The sequence below is a fragment of the Orcinus orca genome, chromosome 1, assembly GCF_937001465.1.
Source record: "Orcinus orca chromosome 1, mOrcOrc1.1, whole genome shotgun sequence".
NCBI classification, from domain to species: Eukaryota; Metazoa; Chordata; class Mammalia; order Artiodactyla; family Delphinidae; genus Orcinus; species Orcinus orca.
This window is the reverse complement of record NC_064559.1, coordinates 97,514,530-97,534,431: the sequence shown is the minus strand read 5'-3', so window position 1 is coordinate 97,534,431 and position 19,902 is coordinate 97,514,530. Positions and strand designations below refer to the sequence as shown.

At 40.1% G+C, this 19,902-nt stretch overlaps 1 long non-coding RNA gene across 1 annotated transcript; it reads right to left on the bottom strand.

Annotated features, from left to right (window-relative positions):
- Positions 1 to 4,271: 4,271 nt before the first annotated feature.
- On the bottom strand, positions 4,272 to 18,789 carry LOC117198318 (uncharacterized). Its single transcript, XR_007470230.1, has 4 exons — positions 18,338 to 18,789; positions 9,366 to 9,766; positions 5,855 to 5,917; positions 4,272 to 4,837 (listed from the first exon to the last, which is right to left on the bottom strand). It is a non-coding gene; the product is annotated as an uncharacterized LOC117198318 (long non-coding RNA).
- Positions 18,790 to 19,902: the final 1,113 nt, after the last annotated feature.

Here is a 19,902-nt window from a genome sequence, read left to right as displayed (position 1 = left end):
ATTATTCTCTAGAGCCTAAAATTTTAACTAAATACCAATCTGCTTCTGCATAAATAAATTACTGGAAAGACATTAACACACACTCACATACACACACACACACACACACACACACATGCACACACACAGCTCCATGACATTTACAAATGGAAGGGAGTATTAGTGATGGCATATATAATTCTACAAGGTCTAGCATATTATTTCGATTTACCTCCCTGGCTATACAATATTAAAAGGCATCTGAATTTCCTGAGGGTCAGTGGAGGGATGTAGCCAGACACATTAGATTATGCAGTGGCGGTGGGGGGGGAGTTGAGGAATGCATTTAATATTTGCTACAGATTACCTAGAAAAAATAAGTTGATGATATTGATTAGTGGATTTGTAGCTGCTCTAAAAGGTACATCTCTAGAGTTTTTTTGTTTTTTTGTTTTTTTGTTTTTTTTTTGCGGTACGCGGGCCCCTCACTGTTGTGACCTCTCCCGTTGCGGAGCGCAGGCTCCGGACGCGCAGGCCCAGCGGCCATGGTTCACGGGCCCAGGCGCTCCGTGGCATGTGGGATCCTCCCGGACCGGGGCACGAACCCGTGTCGCCTGCATCGGCAGGCGGACTCTCAACCACTGCGCCACCAGGGAAGCCCTAGAGTTTTGATTTGTGAATAGAATTCAGCTTGGAAGAACAATCTGGAGAGGCATGCCACAGGATTCTGTTCTGACGGAGCTTTTTCATCATTCACTCAGAAGCAGGCACCAGATTTGCTGAAAACACAAAGATTCAAGGGAAAGCTTATATGTATTGGTAAACACAATAGATATCTCAAATAGCCTAAAAGGACCAGAAAAATATGCACACTAAATTTGCAAAGTCAACTTTCATAAAGTTAAGTTTTGGAATATAGAAAGAAAACATCAAATGTATAATTGACAGGAAAGAACTATATTAATAGTCATTCTCATAGTTCCATATGAAATGAAAAAACATTACACATAAATCAGCTTCAAGTGGATCGAAAACTTAACTGAGAAAGAAAATACCATAACACTTTTAGAAGAGCACATATAACAATAAATTCATGACAGAGGAGTTGTAAAGGGTACAGAATGAAAATCATGAAGGAAACGTTGATCAGATAAATTATATTAAAATTGGGACCTTCTGTTGATGAAAACATCAGAGAAAGTGGAAAAACAATCTAAAAATTGGGAGAAGATATGTGAAGGTCCATACAACTGACAGAGGTTTAGTATCCAGAATATACAGAGAAGTCCCATAAATCTATAAGAAAAAGACAAACAACCCAATAGATACATGAGCAGAAGATTAGAGCAGCACTTTACATGTGAAGAAACACAACTGGCAAACTAATATGTGAAAAGGCGCTTAAACTCATCAATGGTAACCAGGGAAATGAAAATTTAAACCACAGTGAGATGCCACTTAACCACCACCAGAAAAGCAAGTATTAAAATTTGACAAACCAAACATTGGTGAGGACATGGATAAATGGAAATTAGTCTTTTATTAATTTTTAATTTTTTTTTAATTTTTTTGCCATGCTGCGCAGCATGTGGGCTCTTAGCCCCCGACGAGGGATCAAACCCATGCCCCCTTCATTGGAAGCATGAGTCTTAACCACTGGGCCGCCAGGAAAGTCTCCCGGAAAGTAGTCTTATCCACTGCAGAAGTATAACGAAGTATAAATTGTTTGGATCATAATGTGGCATTATCAAGTAATTTTGAAGATACACATATCCTATGATACAGCAGTCCCCATGCTAGAAAAACTTCTTAGCAGCCCTGTTTGTTAAAGCAAAAAGAAATAAAGAAATAAAAAGTGACCAACCAGGGGCTTCCCTGGTGGCTCAGTGGCTAAGAATCCGCCTGCCAATTCAGGGGACACAGGTTCGAGCCCTGGTCCAGGAAGGTCCCACATGCCGTGGAGCGACTAAGCTCATGCGCCACAGATACTGAGCCTGGGCTCTAGAGCCCGCGAGCCACAACTACTGAGCCCATGTGCCACAACTACTGAAGCCCATGCGCCTAGAGCCCGTGTTCTGCAACAAGAGAAGCCACTGCAATGAGAAGTCCGTGTACCACAATGAAGAGTAGCCCCTGCTAACTGCAACTAGAGTAAGTCCGCGTGCAGCAACGAAGACCCAGTGCAGCCAAAAATAAATAAATAAATTTATTTTTAAAAATAATAAAGTGACCAACAATAAAATGGACAAATAAATTGTGGTATATTCATGTAGTGGAAAATTACATGACTGCAAAAGTGAACTACAGTTAAAACAACAACGTGAATGAATCTTAGCAAGTTGCAGAATATACATAATATGATTTCATGTATTTAAGGTATAAAATGTACAAATTAAACAATATATTGTTTACTGATACAAAACTTAAAAGAAAAGCAAAGGGATAAAACCTCCAAATTCAGAAAAGTAGTTACTTCAGGGGAGTGGGAAGTGAATGGGACTGGAGAGGCACATGGGGCTTTGGAGCTAATGATCATATTCTATTTCATAAATTAATTGGGTGGTGGGTACACAGGTATTTGTTGTGCTTTTATACGTCTGCATCTTAAACATGTGCTTATAAATATTATTTTGTGTATTTATGCAGTAGTTAACAATTTTAAGACATCAAATATTCTCAGTGAGGTTTTTCTTTTCTTTTTCTAGTATGGGTAACTTGGCATACCATGAAGCTCTTTTACAATTATTTATGATGGTTTACATTTTTAAAATAACTTTTCCAAAATTGAGGATTTTGTTCTACCTTTTCATTTTGTGTGTCTAATGTATTTTCAGTGTTATTCTCGTTCTAGCCTGCTTGTGCTAGCAAAAAAGGTAAAACAACCTGACTATCAAAAAATATATATTTTACTATTTCTTTCATTAAGCTCGGGTTTTTTTTCTTTTTGTTGCTGTGACAGAACAATTTAAATCATTACTGAAAATCAGAAAATATAGCCAAACAAAAGTAGACAAGAAAAACAATACTCATAACCCCATAGAGGCAAGCACTCCTGACACTTCTGGGAAAATCCTTTCAGATCAATTTCCTTGCTGGCTATGAGCTAATAAAAAAATGGAAAGAGTAGTATTTTGTTATACATGTTTTATAATCAACCATCATTTAGTCAATCTATATCAGAGAGCAGAAAACTCTGAATCTGCCCTCTCTCTTTTCCTCTGTATCCTAAGGGATTTATAAAATAATTCAATCCTTCCCTCAAGGCAGGAAAAAACAAAGAGGTTGGATGGAGAATGTCAACTCCGATCAGTTGGTGGTGGTTGCGTGAGCTCTGTTTTGAGACACTTTCTAAGAATGCAGCTGAGCAGTGAACTCTGTCTGTGCCAAGAGTTTGGGAAGAGAGAGGGACGAAGCACCCACGCCCAGAGTCTGCCATCGCAGCCTACAGGGCTTCTTTGTTTACATGACAGCTTCCTTGGTGATCTCTATTTTCCCAGCTAAGTTCTCTAGAATACTCTCTACTATATTCTGCACCTTTCTTTGTCTTCCTCCTTTACAGCCTATGTTGAAAGGTACCTAGTTTACTCTGTCTAATATCGAAAGTGTATGTAACTTGAGATCTTTAAGGTACCACGCTTGCTTTGAAGTGGAAAGAGCTACCCTTAAAATATCATAACGGATGCCTGGAAATCTATAATGGCTAGAAGCATTTAAAATTTAAATAACTTAATTGGCATATCATACATTGTATACTACCAAGAATTCCCTATGAAGGAGGTAGGAACACTGAAAAGGAAAACATTACAGCTTCAATTTGTACTTTATAATGATGACCGTAGGTGTTCATTTTCAAGTCAAAGCTATTATGATGATAGGAGGGGACTAAATTGAGAAGAATTTGCAGAGCATATGGAATTGGACTAGCATCCCATTTATTAAATCTCAATAAAATTGAGCCCTCATAGCACACCAGCCCACTTTTATAAAATCTCCCCCGTTACAATAAACCAGATTGTAAAGTGTCTTGGTAGAGTAGGTCTGGGCTCTAAGAAGGCTCTTCTACCAAAGGAAAGAGGGCTGGTTCCTGATACAACATAAGCTTTCTTTTGAAACTAATGTACAACTGTGATGATATCCATCCACAGTGTTACTACTCGCTGAAAAGGTCCTCCTTTAACTAGTTTTTAACTTTAGTGCCTACCCACACCTTCTCATTTGAGATTGAAGAGAGGCAACTTGGTGTAGTGGAAAGGGCAGGAACTTTAAAGTTTTTTCACATCTTCATTTCTTGGTTTCTCTCATTCACTAGCCAATGACCTTGGGCATGTTACTTAGCCTCTCTGAGTCCTATCTGCCAAAGATATAATGTCCCCCTTGCAGGGATGCTGTGAAGAGAAATAGGATAATATGTCAGTATGACCTATTGCAATGGCTAATTCATGGTATGAGCTTACTCAGTGTCAGTTGTGCCATGTATATCAGGGAAATAATAATCTAGAATCTAATCAATAAATTACCATTTATTTTTATTTCAAAAAATTTTAATGGCTTTTGATGCTACTTACCCACAGTCTCCTTTTCCAGCTCTAAGAGACATTTTAAAACTATGGCTTCCTAAGGCAACCTCTCTAAACTTTTTCTGACTTCTATGGCCTACTAGTGCCTCCTTGAAGTATGATCACAACCAGAACTGCAAGTGGTACTCTCAGGCAGACAGACCATGGTACAGAGTGGTACTCACTAAAGCGTCGGAGCTGGAACCAGCCAAGAATGCATGTAACTCTTTGTAGGTGTTACCAGCCATGAGAGCAGAGGTATATATAAATGGGCTGCTTGAAGATTTTGTCTCCTGGAGGGGCTACAAGGGGACTGCATTGGCCTTTAGTCATACACACACACACACACCCCCCACCACCACCACCACCACCACCACCACCACAACCACCACCACTTCCCTTCATCCTTTAATCCCTTTCCTGCTTGTGATCTGGGTGATTTCCAAGACATTAGGTTGTTCTGGGATTGAAGCAACTCTAAGTCACAGAAAATCCGAAATTGCAAGAAAGCCTTCAGGCCTCTCTTTCACCCTCCAAGAGGATGAACCCTTGAACTGCAGGATAGAGAAAAGTGAGAATTCTCTCCAAATCTTAGGCAAACCACTAAGTCCTGTAGCTGTGTTATCTCTGAGATCTGGCATTCCTTAAATGTCACTGTGCCAATGTTTTATATTCTTAGGTACCCACCCTGATGGAGCCTTTTACACTTTATAAAGCCCTTTCAAATACATAGTACATGTAATTTTAATAACCAAATGAGGTGAGTAACATTTCCCAAAACTCCATAAGTGAGAACACAGTGACTTCTAATCCCAAGGTGAATTCTTTTCCACTGGCCCATGGTTACATCACCCCAGGCCTTGTGCATTCCGGTCCCCTCACGTCCCAGGCTGCAACACAGAACTACCTTCTTCAGGAAACACTCACCACACATGCACACACAAATTTCACAGCCATAGCAAACCTGTTTAGAGTTATGAGAAGTAGAGAGAGACACAAGTCATTATACAAGAGGCAACACAAGTGAAAGTGGATTTTGAACCAGAGGGCCTGGGTTCAGATCCTCCTTTCCCCACTGAACTGACACTGGGCAAGTCACTAATCCTATGCTTTAATTTTCTTATCTCTAAAGCGGAGATAATAGTAGTACTTGAGAATCCCATAAATCAATGCATAGAAAACACTTAGATTAGTGCTTGTTATGTGGCACAAACTAAGTGTTAGCTCACATCACTAAACTGGCAAAGCAATTCCTTAGCTCAAGGATCGCAGGCGCTACAACCACTCATCCATAGAAGAGAAATAAAAGAAATACTCACTTCATCCTGAGGGAGTCTTTCATTCCCAGGAGGGGTCCCCTTCATTTTCCTGATTTTGTAGATCTTCAGACAATTTATGAAAATACATTTTTAAAAATTTCTATGACATAGTCGAGAGCTGAGACAGGAGAAGCATTTCTATCACAAATTCAGCTACCTGAAGCCTAGCCACTATTGCTAGCTTACATTTGAAGACCTTTCACACACAAAATAATAAGAACTTAATCTCTTAAAATCATCAGCACAAATATTCAACCCATTTTGAAAGAGAATTTTCTCACATTCCACCTCCCTCTCACCATAGAAGGCATCAACCTCTAAGCAACACAAAATCTATGGATTATATGCCCTTTTTATTGGATACCTGTCATATGCCAGGCCCTGTGCTGGACCTGAAAAATACAACAGAAAACCAGACAGATACAGTCCCTCACCTCACAGAGCTTAAAATTTAGAGTTGCATGTGCTCTCCAACATGGTTACCATGAACAATGTGTGGCTATTTAAATTTAAAATTAATTAAAATCAAATAAAAGTAAAAGTGTATTTCCTCAGTCACACTAGCCACATTTTTTTTTTTTTTTTTTGGCCATGCCGCATGGTTTGTGGGATCTTAGTTCCCTGACCAGGGATTGAACTCAGGCCCTCAGCAGTTAAGGAAAGCATAGAGTCGTAACCACTGGACTGCCAGGGAAGTCCCTAGCTACTTTTTAAATGTTCAATAGTCACGTATGCCTAGTAGCTACTGCATTGGACAGCACGGATATAGAATATTTCCAGCCTTGTGAAAAGTCCTACTGGAGGATGCTGATGCAGAGAAAGATAAAGGTAAGTAAACAGGCAATGGGAATATGGCACATAAAATGCTATGACAGAGAAACAGGATGCTAAGGGAAAAATCCCTAACTCAGACTTGATAGGAGACAGGGATTCTGGAACAATTCCTAGAGATAGTGACATCCAAGCTGAGGCTTGTTCATTTGTTTAACAAGCATCTGTCATGCACCAGGCACTGGGAGTAGAGGAGCATATAATATAAACAAAGGTTCTTTTTCACAGAGCCTCAGTGGAGGAAGACAATCAAGAAACAAATACACTCCCCAAATAATTTCTGTTTGTGACACACGCTATGGAGGAAAACAATGGCATAATGGGGAGAAGCTACTTCAATTTGCTGAGAAGTGAAAACCCAGCTGAGTTTGGGAATCTTAAATATATACTATTGATACTACGTATAAAATAGATAACTAATGAGAACATACTGTATAGCACAGGGAACTCTACTCAATGCTCTGTGGTGACCTGAATGGAAAGGAAGTCCAAAAGGGAGGGGATATATGTATATGTATGGCTGATTCATTTTGCTGTACAGTAGAAACTAACACAACATTGTTAAGCAATTATACTCCAATAAAAATTAATTAAAAATAGATATAATGACACAAGCTTCATGTTATGTGATTTTTTTCTCACCAGTGCTCAGTAACCCCAAAGTAGGTTCATAAAAGGCAGACAGTTAGGATCTTGCAGCAGAGGATGGTTGAACAATAGAATTAAGGATAAGGGGAAGAGTTATTGAAGTTCTGGGCCATGCAATTCAAGTTTCATAGAAAAATCAGTGAAGACAGGTGGGGCTAATAGGCACTGAGAAAATAGGTCCAAAACTGGAGATCCAGATGAAGCAGAAGGAGACAAAGGGCAGGGACAACTGGGTGATAGAACTGGAAGGATAGAGAGACATGAAGGTGTGGTTAGAAGACAAAGTGCAAATTTTATTATTCAGAGAAAAAAAGTTCCTATAGGAGTGGCGATAGGACTAGATGGATACAATGAAACAGAGGTGAAAGCTGATGTAGGTGAAATACCTAGGATCCGAAGCTCTGACTCACCTCTATAATGTACAGCTCACAACCATGTTCCACAAGGTTTTCATAGACCTGTTTCGTTTGGGTTTTTTCTCCCATAGACCTACCATATCACTCTGTGTCTGATTATATTAACGACTTTTCTTTTTTCATATCACCTGCTTGAATCAAGAGCAAGGACACAACCACATCTTCCTGGTGCGCTAGGTCCTCACTGGCATGTCCTACACTGACTTGCCTTAGTAAAGGACTTCCTACAGCTCTGGGCTCCTCCCATGTTCCTTAGAAAAGCCAAAGGATCACTTAATCTTACCCTTGTGTGCCTAAAGTAGAATTCTAACCTGGCAACAGGTAAGCACAACCTTAGAAACAAGGTTAGGTTGAACTAAGGGAGACTGATTTAAGAAATGTCAAGGAGTACACTGGCTTCAAGTGATACCCCCACCAGTGTTTACATTTACACATTGGACTTAATAATTTCCTTCTTTGGGGATATAAAACAAGAGCAGAGTGTAATTCTTACTCCCAGTCTTAGCCATTTATTTTGGCTTCTACCGTGGAAATCGCCTATGCTTCAACCAGGGACCCACACTCTGCCATCAAATTATGAACCCTTAGGACATGTCCACAATACATAAAAAGTGAATTGGTAGATAAAACCTAGTAAAAGTCAGAATGCATCACTATAGGTAAACTCTTTACAGAAACATGGACTGTCCTTTCTCTACCTTATAATGTCTGAGATACTCCAACTCACCCCTCCAGACCCCACTCATTTGACCCTCCATGTTCATGAAGCCTTTCCAAACCTTCCCACATCTTCCCCCCATAAAACATTCTCACCTCTGGGCCACCACTGTTTGTCTCTACTGAAATTTGTTTTTTAATCTGTTTCCCATTATAAACCACATATTCCTTGAAACAAAGAACAATATTTTATTCATCTTTGTTTTCCTGATCTTTATGTATTAGGTAGTGCCTAATACATAGAATATGCTTAATGAATGTTTTAGGGAGAGAAGAAGAAAAGGGAAATAGGGAGGAAGGAAAGAAGGAATATGTGAATTAGGAAGGAGAGTGACACTCAGGCTACAGATAACTTGATAAAATCCTGCATGCTCCTATTACAAAAGGGGAAAGCAGGGATAAGCAGAAATGTGACTATAAGACCCTTCCTGAAGCTAAGCTTGTGTTTATGCCTCAGCTCTAGATCAGTCCAGAATGTTCCTCTACAACAATGAATCAGGAGACATGCATCCTTCTTCATACCTTCTAGCCATAGAGGAGGCAGCATGCTTAGTGAAAAGGGGGCCGAAGCTAATGACCTGGTTCTTGGCTCTGTGGCCCTGCATGAGCTCCCTAACCGGTCTGAATCTGAGTCCTATGTGTAACACCAGGCTGTTAACAACTGCTCTATGACCTATGCTCAAGTGAGATAACTGAACTGAAAATCTTCATAAAATCTAAAGGGCACTGCCCATGGATGAGATCACTGTCATTGGATCTAGCTCCACTTGGTTTCCAGACCTACTCTCCCCACAGGCCAAAGTGTATTCCAGCTGTTGTAGGCTGTCTCATCCACATGTAGCACAGGGAGTATACTCGCTTTCATCATATGTTAGCTGGATGATATCACATATGCTCACAGTTTTACCATGTCTTATTTTCCCTGTCTACTGTGCTGGGCTTATGATAATCATCAGCTTAGTGTTCATCTCAGAGAGACTGTCAGTCACTGCAGCAAAGCTTGCCCGGGTCAATCTGGAGAGAAAGTCATCTCTCTACCTCACCAAGTTTAGAATTGGAGAAGATAAGACGAGGTAGGTTTGCTTAGTCCTCGATTCATAACTTCGTGGTTCTGGGACGGGCATAGATGAGTAAGATGGCTGGACCAATCATTTTCTCGAGTCCTGAGTTAGTGTCTACCACTGATTGAAACGCGAGAGAAGATGAACTCTCTCCTAAACCATCCTCTTTCGGTTGCCGTACAGATATTTTTCTTCTCTTGGCTGCAAAGAGGCAAGAATGCCTTCCCTGAAAATCAGACCTAAAACATGAAAAGAAATTCTAGGTGTAGCTTTCAATTCCTTACCAATCATCTCCCTCTCCCAAATTCACCCACACCAACACCAAGAGGATGCAAAGGAGCTATTCTGGAACCCAATTAAGCAATGGGGGTTTGACATGAAATCTATTCTAGCTAGTATTTCCTCCCACAGTTGGTAACAGATAGCCCTACCTCATCCTGAATTTTCTTATATATTAAGCAGAGCTAACAGAAAAAACTTACATGTTCTTTTTGTTTCATGAAGTTTCTCACCTTTCCCCAAGTAGGATATAGGATCTGCGTCATTCAGGGCATTTGAATGTCAACGTTGAATACGAAGATGAAGATTATGGGCTGAATGTCAGAAGATCTGAAAGGCTCATGAGGAGAAGATGGACTACTGCAGTGACGGGAGCGTTTCCCCTCTGGCAAAAAAAGGAGAGTGGTTTGGGGTATGGGTTTTGTTTTTGTTTTCAATTTGAGAGAATAATTTCTTGTTATAATAACAAAAGATTTCACTGAAACTGGAACAGTTGACAGAATATGGTTGAACTTAATTAAACCCTCAAGGGGGAATAAGAAGAGGGTCAAACAAAGTCAATGAATGGAGAAGCCCAAGACTGGTCTGGAATTAAATAAGATAGTAAGATTGAGAGAGCTCTATAAAGTACAGAGTATTGTGCCAATGTCAATTCCTTTTTACTTTTAGAATCATTACTGCAGGATTAGCCTTTCTCTTAGATAAAACAGATAGTTGCTTCTGTGGGATTATTTCTAAGGGTCCTGAAGACCTACCTGTCTTCCAAATTGCCCCTAAACTGATTTGTAATAAGATGGTCAAATCCTATGCCACACAAAGTTCCAATACTACTTTGGGAAATAAAAATGAAAAGTATCTAGTTTAGGAATAAACGAATGAGTTGTAAAACCATCAGCTATTAACACCATGGCTCTTCATAGCTAGCCAATCACCCTGCAAGGTTTTGAGGACATGGGCCACAGATCATGTAAATTTTCACTTATTGTTTCTCTCATTCAACAAACATATATGGAGTGTCTATTATGTGTGAGGCATTCTGGGCTCTTTTACTACATGGTAGAACAAAAAAGACAAGGTCCCTGCCCTGGAGAAGTTCATATTCTAGCTGGGGAGAGGAGCAATACACATAATAGATATGTAAGTGAGACAGTATAAATATCAAATATATGTAAGTGAGATAGTATACTTATAAGTACAAGAAATGCCAAGACAGAATAAAGGGGGTCAGGGATGCAGGCGAAGTGAGTGATGGCAATTTTAAATTGGGTGGGCAGTCTATGTCTCCTTGAGAAGGTAAAATTTAAGCAAAGACCTGAAGGAGTAGATTAGGCAGATATCTGGGGAAGAACATTCCAGAAAGAGAAAACTCATGTGAAGGTTCTAGGGCAGTAGCACACGCATGAGTTCAAGAATCACTGAGGAGCCCAAAGTGATCACAGCAGAGCAAGAAGCAGGGAGATAATACAAGGTGAGATCAGAGAAGTATGTTGAGAGAGGGCTAGACACATCATGTAGGGCCTTACAGGTAGAAGGGCCATATAATTTATTGTCCAGATTGGAATCCATGTAAGGATAAAGGAGGTGTTACTAATAATTACACTGGGGCAATAATCTTAAAGCAGGCAAACCTGGATGTTTGGTGGCCTTACTGATAAGCCACTGTCTGGCATCTGGCTTTTACTTTGAAGCAAATGGGAAGTCACAAGATATACACTACCAGATGTAAAATAGATAGCTAGTGGGAAGCGGCCGCAGAGCACAGGGAGATCAGCTCGGTGCTTTGTGACCACCTAGAGGGGTGGGATAGGGAGGGTGGGAGGGAGACGCAAGAGGGAGGGGATATGGGGATATATGTATAGGTGTAGCTGATTCACTTTGTTATAAAGCAGAAACTAACACACCATTGTAAAGCCATTATACTCCAATAAAGATGTTAAACATAAATAAATAATAAAAGGGGTGGGTGGGTGGGGGAGAAAGCAGTGTGCCCTGAGGTTGAAACTGGGAGATAATTTGTAATTTAGATGAAAAAAAGTCATCAAAAACTTAACACTTCAGGCAATTCCAACCCCAAAAGCCTCTACTTTTCCTATCAATACTGACTGTATGCCAGGTTTCCTGCAGGTGTGAGTGGGAAGAATATGCTTGACACATTTGGCAAGATGACTCCTTAGAGCAGGAGGGGTGAGCCTATAGGCCACAGCAGACATCAAAGAAGGCAATGGTACTAGTCAGTCCTTTAAAAGAGGGACAGAAGGGGACCACAGATGGGCCGAGGGAATCTTTGTTTACTCTTTCTCAGAGTATTTCACCCCTACTACCACGGTTAATCCACCCCAGACAAAGAACCACATCTTATTACATTTTAGGTCCTCTACATCCTTCCTACCCAGAGAGGTTTACAACTCTCCCCCAGTTTAACGGCTATCACTCTTGTTGCATATTTTTACTGTGATAAAATATATATGACATAATATTTATAATTTTAACAGTTTGTAAGTCTACAATTCAGTAGCACTAAATACATTCGCAATGATGTGTAAGCATCTCCGCTGTTTATAATCAAAACATTTTCATCACCTGAACTCCTGTTGCTTTTTAATGTTTATTCTAAACCCAATGATTACCTCTCACTCAAACCTCCACAGTGATGAATACCACATGGCTGACAAATTCACATTTCTTAAGGCAAAATGTTCAGGTTCTGAGGCAGCTCAATGTTACTGAATGTTACTCAGTGTTAAATCTTCACTCTTCCTTTCTAAAATTATCCCATGTGGTCTCAATGTGTCCAGTTTACAAGCAAGCAAAGAGAGAAAAACACTACAAAACAGCTCCCACCTTCCCCAGCCTCCCTGATGCATAGGGAGAGCCACATGACACAGTGCTAACTCAGCAAAAGCTGTGGGGAGGATCTCACAGCAAAGCTTGTGAAGGAGTGGAAGGGGAGGCACAGACAAGCCCTTTGCCCATCCACTTCTAGTGCTTCGAAGAGGGCACTAACATGGAATTGAAAGAGCCATTTTGTGGCTATAAGGTAACAAGCACACCCTATGTGTGACTAAGTGGAAAAAAAGAAGTATCCTGAGTCCCAGATGGCTTTGCAAAGCTGCTACACCAGCCCTAGGTGGTTGACTACCAGACATAAAAATAAGGCTTTGAATTAAATGTCTGTTAAATCAATGTGGTTTTTTTTGTTTGTTCATTTGTTCATTCAAGTCTCTGTTTCTTTCAATTGAATACAAATCAAAAAAACTTCTCTGCTGTGGGATCATCGTTGCTTTAATATGGTCTGTGCCAACCAACAGCAAAGTTGTCCAAACTCTCCAATTGTGTCCTTACCATTTCTAACAGGCACTATTAAATTTTTACCAAAAAATGTATACTGACAAAGATGTTAATCACACCTCTGGACTTAAAAATGAGTAGACGAGCCACATAAATTATCTTCCTTTTAAAAAAGCCATTTCAAGAGATTTTCTTTAATAGCATAAAATATTTTCATGGATAAGGGAGCTTGCAAACACACATGTACCTTTGGACAAGATTATTTCCTCACCTCCACCCCTTACTCCCACGTGAAGGTGGATGTGAGATTGGAGAAATGAATACAGGAGATGGAAAAGGTTGGTACGAAGAATGGACTATAACACTGTGTTTGGTTACACTCCTGTGTCCCAGCAGAACTGCCACGGGCTCCCTTCAGCCTAGCTTCCCACCAGCACCCCTGCAGACGCACCAACACGCTCAGCTGCTTTACTTCCAAACCTCTGGTCCTCAGTCAGGTTCTTCTATCTTCTCTAGAAACCTCCCTAGCCCTTTTCTTTTTTGGAAAATGTTAAAGTCTCTAGAACTGGCTAGGGACCTGAAGAGAGGCATGATTTAGGGGTGAAAAGAAAAATCATCAAAATTTCTTCATATGCAGGCTTCAAGAAAAAGACGAGACACGTGAAAGAAAAATGAGAAAATGGCATAAATAAGTACCCACTTGTTTTATTCTTCCCCTTGATACTGAGAAGGGCCCTGGGGGGCTCCTGGGCACAAAAGCCTTTTTGTGTCCCCCATTTCTCTGATTACAGGAAATAGGCTTCATTCAGCCTCCATGACCTTCCCTGAGTTCCAACGGGCAGATTCAAGAAGTTGCTAATCAGGGAAGGGAGGGGAGGCCAGACCAGGGAGAAACAAACAGTCAAGAGAAACAATAGTGCAGCCTTGGGGCAAGGTCCTGGCTCCTCATCAAGGGATACACACAGCAACATCTTTGAGCTGTTTTGTACAGACCGAAAGCCCCACCACGTGGGAGAAATTAATGGGTAACATAGGAAGGAATGCTGCCGGCAAGCAAGTAGACCCCAGACCAGTTGGAACCAGAAGGTTGATGATGCTGACTCCCACTTACCTCACCACCAACCAATCAGAAGAATGTTCACGAACTGATCACGTCCTCTTCGAACAATTGCTATAAAACTCCCCACTACCTCCTCCAGGGTGGGTCACACAGTTTTGAGGACATTAGCCTGCTGTGGCCCCCTTTGCCTGGCAAAGCAATAAAGCTATTCTTTTCTACTTCACCCAAAACTCTGTCTCCGAGATTTAATTTGGTGTCAGCATACAGAGGCTGGATTCGGCTTCACCCTTGACCCACAGTTTTTCTTTAATAGGAAGTAATACTTTACCTCCTCCTCTATGATGGATTAAGGGTACATTTCAGGAAGTATAGAAACTTTATCAAAGAAGTTGAAATTAATTAATTACTACCATTTTATGCCTATTAAATTAGTAAAGTTAAAAACTACAAATATATTTATGGAGACTCTGATAACTTGCAGGACATCCTAGAAAGCAACTTATTAATACATATCGAGTCAAAAAATAGTTATGACTTTGACTTAACAATTGCACTTGTGATGTACCTTGTGAAATAACTCGAAAGAAGATTCCACATCAGTTACACATAATGAAAATTTGAAGATGCTCAGTTCAGAGTTACTTAGGATAGCAAAAGAAGAAAAAGGAAACAATCCTAATGCAATAAATATTAATGACAATGTGCCAGGCTGTGTGCTAAGCAATGGAGATACAATTCAAAAAGACAAACAAACCCCATGCCCAAAGGGGGCTTATATTCTAGTGGAAGAAACAAATAAAAACATGTGTCAAGTAGTGATCACATCAACAAAAAATAAATGAAGCAAAGAAAATCATTGAGCTTCTATATGACGGAGCCAGAAATTAAACTCAGGTCATGTGAGTTATGCTCTTCTCAATGCTTTACCAACTTACCTCAAAGCAGACCCAGGAAATTCATTCAGATCTGCTGCTCTAAATTCCCCCATGGAGAACAAGATAGGAAACCATATTAGAGAAGCTATGAAGAAGAGAGAATTTCAGGACCCCAAGGTGTTTTTCCTCCCAGGAGGGCAGGTGACTTTGTGAAGCCATGGGAGTGACCAGCTCACAGGACAGAGGCCAAGGCAGTGAGTGGGGTTTCCCTTCAGCTTCTTCCCTGATTTCTGAGTGTGGCTGAGACCAAGACCATGGCCCTACTCCCACAGAAAACTTGCTTCAGGAGTCATCTTACAACATTTTATTCAATGGAAGCTCTGAGAACCAGAATCTGAAGTGTCACCAAATTGGGGGGGCACCATTTATTCACAAAAGACCCAAATTCTATGTTCTTTCAGACCCTCTTGCTCTGCCCTTGGTATACAAGGGCCTATGGACCTCAAAATGTCATTTAGAAAAAAAACTATGATGACTTTCCGATGCAGCTATTCCCAACTTTCCAGCAAATTATCTGTGAAGACAAAGATAGATGTGAAGATTTGCAAAGAAAAATCTTACACCATCAGTCAACCTATTGCCAGAATGTGAGAAGCTGATGGTAATGACTTGATAAGTGCAACCAGAAGCCTTAATATACTTTACTACCCAAAACCAAAATCAAAAAGTGTGAAGACATTTTGTCCCTCCTCCAATTGCTGCCCCTCCAGATTAGAGAAATTGAGTCTGTGCCAAGTAGAACTGAGATCAAACCCTTCTTGGCATGAATATTGATATTTTAGCAGCCAAAGTGTCACCTGTTCTCATCCTCCTTCTTTCTACATACATTCATGAATTACACTATCTAGAAAACATCAGGGAAAATTTGGGGTGAGGGTGGAGGTGCTGGATCCTGGCAACACATTCCATTAGTGGTCCAGGGAATTATACATCCTCACTATAACATGTTGTAGGTGGGGTAGAGTCAGGTAGAGCTCTAGTAACAACTTTTTTTTTTTTTTTTTTTGCAGTACACGGGCCTCTCACTGTTGTGGCCTCTCCCGTTGCGGAGCACAGGCTCTGGACGCGCAGGCTTAGCGGCCATGGCTCACGGGCCCAGCCGCTCCGCGGCATGTGGGATCTTCCCAGACCGGGGTACGAACCCGTGTCCCCTGCATTGGCAGGCGGACTCTCAACCACTGCACCACCAGGGAAGCCCTCTAGTAACAACTCTTACTGGGAATTGTGGTTTTCTTGTAATCCAGTGTTCAGCATCTATAATAAATAGTCAGTACACCTGAAACTACTATAATATGTCAATTATATCTGAATTTTTTAAAAAAGCAAAACATAAATGAATAAAATAAACAGTAGGACAAGACTCATATCAGTTAGAAGAAGCCACACAATACTAGCTCGTAACAACAACCACAGCGAGATCAGGTAGAACTGGGCACATTCATCTGCATTTTCACCTCAGATTAGACTGATGATTATTCTAATAGCAGAGTAGACAGTCCACATCTCCTTTGGGAGATGCTGGGGATGTATAGAGCTCTTCTTTATCAAGGAAATTAAAACAACCTGGCATGAGGCCTAATAAAACACCTTATAGAGCAAAGCAAAAGAGACCTTGTTATACTTTGGAACTAGATAGAGTAGTGCTTGCGCAACACTGTGAACATTGTAAAAGCCGCAGAATTGTTCACTTTAAAATGGTTAATTCTATGTTATGGGAATTTCACCTCCATTTTAAAAAAGGAGTGAGAAAACATGTGGTAGCAATTTACTTGAACTCTAAGAAAATGACTTGTCCCCACAGAATTAATGACATAGGACTTATGAAACAAGAAGCAAGGGAAATATATAAATATTGATCCTAAAAAAAAAGATGTTTAAAAAGGAGAAAGCAAACATAGAAGAAGTATAATATGAAAATAAAGCTAATCACACCAAATCCAAACATATCCATTACCCCAATACATGTAAATTAAACTTGTCAGTTAAAAGAGAACGACGGATTGGATTACAACACAATCCAACTTCTGTGCTACTTACAAAAGACACACCTACAGCATGAAAATAATGAAAAGTTGAGAAGAGATACATTCAGCCAAATACTAACCAAAAGACAGCCAGTATAGATATATTAATATCAGCCAAAGAAGACTTTAATACAAATAGCATCATTAAGGACAGAGTTCCTATGCAATGAATAAAGACTAAAGTCACTAAAGCAATGTAACAATTCTAAACATGTACACACATTATTAAATAGACTCAGTAGATTTAAACAAAAATTGAAAGACCTGCAAAAATAAATTGACAAATCACCATGATGGCGGGAGACTACAGCATGCCTTTTTTCAATCAATTATGATTCAAGCAGCCAAAACAATTCAGCAAAAATATAGAAGAGTTGAATAACACAATTAACAACTTCATCTGATAGAACATTTAGAAATATTTATTATGTATTTAATAGATGTAATAAAATACATATTTTATGTATTTTAAAAGATGTCTCAACCAATTTCAAAGAATAGTTGTCACATGGATTTAATTGGTTCCTCAAACTCTAGGAATTTAGCCATAACTGTGGGGAAAATGGGGTTCAACCTTAAATGAACAGAAATAAATTTTCTGCCATGTAATATTATAAGAAATAGAAATTAAAATGTGTAATAAAAAAAGTTTAAAAGCTATACTTCTTGCCCTTCTGAATCTGTGAAGAGTTTTATCTGCTAGGTATTTTTGTAATTGCAAGAATAATGTATAATACAGTTTTGTACTCTGCTGTTTTTAGCCTAATATTACATCATAGGCATTTTGTCACGCCATTGTTCTTGTCTTTTTCTTAGAAACTGATCCCCAGCCCTAAAGTTTTTCCCTCCTTCAGCCAGAAGTCAAAAGCCTCTAAAAATACTCACATCAATAAGACACCTGCAGACCAACACATCTAGAAAATCAGAATTCCTTTTAAACTCAGTCTGGATCAACCTCCTGCACAATATATTCTAATTCCTGCCACAGCCAAATGCATTTCCTTTTGTTAAAGTCTCAGTTGTGGTGAAATAAAAGCCAACTTCTATTCCCTCAGTCAACTGAAGATTTAGAATCAGACTACACACAGCTTTTCCTTTTGTGGAATATAGTCAGTGCCACCCGTTTTCCCACCACAGAAACCCACAGCTATTGTTCCTTTCTAATTTTTCAACGAGCAAATGGTTCCCCAGAGCTTTTTCTAGAAAAATTCCCACAGGCCTTACCTCACTGGAATCTCGTTCCACAGCAAACTAGTCCTTGAGTCAATGCTGCAGGAATGACTATTAGCCTTCTTAGGGTAGAAAGATATATCAGGTAAAGCTCTTCATTAGTTAACAGTGGGACATGACAAGAAGAGGATTTGAAAGGTAACAAGGAAACAGTGCCCCTGGCTAGTTTCACTTGGAAACTGGAGTAGTCCTTGCTGTTACCTGGGTGCTAAACCCTGGAAAAGGAAAGGCACAATTATTACAGGATTTTAAGAGTCCTCCCACCAAATTCTTAGTTTCCTATTTCCTTTTCCAGTCAAGTCTGAACAGTTTTTCTATTCATTTGAGAACTCAGCCAAAGATATTTCAGGTAGAGGGAAATGAAAGCAAGGAGGTCTTCCTTTATTTTGTTTCCCAAATTTCAAACGGATTCACATCTGGAGTAGTGGGTCTCAAAGTGTGGCCCCTGGACCGGCAACATCTGCAACACCTGGAAACTTGTTAGAAATGCAAATTCTTGGGCCTCACACCAGATAAAATAAATCTGAAACTCTGGGGGTGGCACCAGCAGGCTGTGTCTGAACAAGCTCTTCAGGGTGATTCTGAAAACCACTACTCAGAACATTCCTGTCTAAATGTCTGCCAGCTGAGCTCATAAATTCTTATAGCCTTGGGTGAGGTTCAGGTTGCAATTTTAACCAGATTGCCAAGCAGAGGGTTGAGTGAGCAAACAAATCCTGCCAGAAAATCAGGGCAGTGGAAGTGGCTGAAAGAGATATTGATTAGAATAATGATCACATTAGTACCACACTGAGGCTCTTAGAGCAGGCATGGGCAGGTCTACTATGGAATCCAGATAATCTCCCAGCTCCAGGGCTGGGAGCAAATAAAGTAATATCTCGGTTCTCCCAGGACCACTCCCAACAACAATTGTTGAGCCTTCCTGCAATGATGTCCAACATGGTATCAGCTCAGATATAAGGTACAAGAAGATGTGACAGACCATATGAGGGATAGGAAATTAGCATTAGGGGCTCACCAGACTGACACCTGACAGAAGCATAAGACCTACCTGTCAGCTCTTATTCATTCATTCATCTATGCATTCATTCAACAGATATTTGTTGAGCACCTATGTGGTCAGACACATTTTTTAAGTAGCTAAACTGCTATGGCATTTGCATACAGCCATTTTTGGCCATACAGCCACTTTTTAAAAATTTAAGTAGCTGAACTGCTATAGTGACCTCTCCATTCTTCAGAAATTTCCTGGAGGTACTTATGGTTCTTTTAGAGAGCACTGAACTAGGCACTTTTAACCTTGCTTTGAGTGAGTTCTATCAACTCTGATGAATACAATAGGGTTGAAAGCCTGGGTTATGCCCCTGGACATTGAGGACTAATACTTGGATTGTCATACACTATGGATCTGGACATTTGGGCCACCTGGTATGTACATCATCTGGAATTCAAATCCCTATAAGAAAATAACTCATCACATCTGGCAGGAACTGAACTTTTCTTGACCACTACCGTGATCATGCCTCAGGGTTAAGAATGCAGGCCCCTCAAAGTAGAGT